General features: G+C 36.5%; 1 long non-coding RNA gene across 1 annotated transcript in view; it reads left to right on the plus strand.

The window, feature by feature from the left end:
- LOC107585724 (uncharacterized) overlaps positions 1 to 512 on the plus strand; it is a 22,389-nt gene extending 21,877 nt beyond the window's left edge. Inside the window, exon 3 of the long non-coding RNA XR_001609283.1 lies at positions 441 to 512. This is a non-coding gene — a long non-coding RNA (uncharacterized lncRNA). The remainder of the gene's footprint in view (positions 1 to 440) is intronic.
- Positions 513 to 1,296: the final 784 nt, after the last annotated feature.

A 1,296-nucleotide genomic window follows, 5' to 3' on the forward strand; every position in this document is an offset into this window, starting at 1 on the left:
TTTAAAATGTAATTTATTCCTGTGATGCAAAGCTGAGTTTTCAGTAGCTATTACTTCAGTGTCACATGATCCTTCAGAGATTATTTCAAATATGTTAAAGAAAAAAAAAAATTACTGACCTCAAACTTTAAGAAAGGTATACTCCTGCTCTAAATAAAGAACCTCATGGAGGAAGATTTTACAGCAACCACCACTAGATGGCGACAGTCATCCACGATGCTAAATTACAGCATCTGGCAACGTGTGAAAATATACTGTACATGAAATAAATATACTTTTTTATTTATTTCATGAACAAAATTCAGCTGCATCTGCAACATATAAAAGCCCTACAGCAATATAACAAACTACAATATTTGTCATCCTCTTTAACACATGGTCAAAATGCCGTCAGCTTTTCTAGGCAAATCAGTTATTCAATTTCATGCAAAACTCACCAGCATACTAAGGTCAAGCATGTGTCTAGCTGGAGACAGCGTGGTTTCATCATGCAGTGGCTTTGAGATTGGGCTCTGGGTGCTGGCGGGGCCATCCTTCATGAGGTCAAGTGGTGCTATAACCAGGACATACATAAGTAAGACTCTAAGTACAAAGGAAGAGTGTGATTTGTGCACTGAAATAATTTACAATATCAACCCACCGAAAACGTATTATTAATGACAGATGTATTCTTTAAAGCACACCTCTGATATATTTCTCTGATGGGTGTGTTGGTGTTGAACTGGATGGAGGGGATGTGGACATCCACCAAAACGGCTGGTCATCTTCTGCATCAGTTGCCTGAAGGCATCTTTCGTCTCGACTCTGTGGCTTTCCGAAACGGAAGCGTTCAATGTACCTTGAAGGATTTAATTGCAAAAGGATGTCATATAATTAACAAGCAACAACATACGCTTTCAAGGTAAACATAACGCTTGCATTAAACACCCCGGATATGCTCATCTGAGAATAATGTGTCACCATATGTGGCACCATCACTTCAGCGTTCCTTTAAAAAGAAAGGAAGATACTGTTTATATTTTAAATGAATGGCTCACTGCGTAGCAAATGGTGAGTGAAATTACTCTATTTTAGACAACAAGGTCCACTTCCAGATGTAAAAATCTTTTTACAACAGACCTACCATGACCAAGATCTTGAATATATTTAATGTACTTATTTAAAACAGTAATATTATTAGAATTTAAAATACTTGTTTTCTATTTGAAATTTTAATATGTAATTTATTCCTGTAATGTGAAGCTGAGTTTACAGCATCATTACTCCAGTCTTCAGTGTCACAAGATCCTTCAGAAA

The sequence above is a fragment of the Sinocyclocheilus grahami genome, unplaced genomic scaffold, assembly GCF_001515645.1.
Source record: "Sinocyclocheilus grahami isolate Dianchi unplaced genomic scaffold, SAMN03320097.WGS_v1.1 scaffold74.1, whole genome shotgun sequence".
NCBI lineage: Eukaryota > Metazoa > Chordata > Actinopteri > Cypriniformes > Cyprinidae > Sinocyclocheilus > Sinocyclocheilus grahami.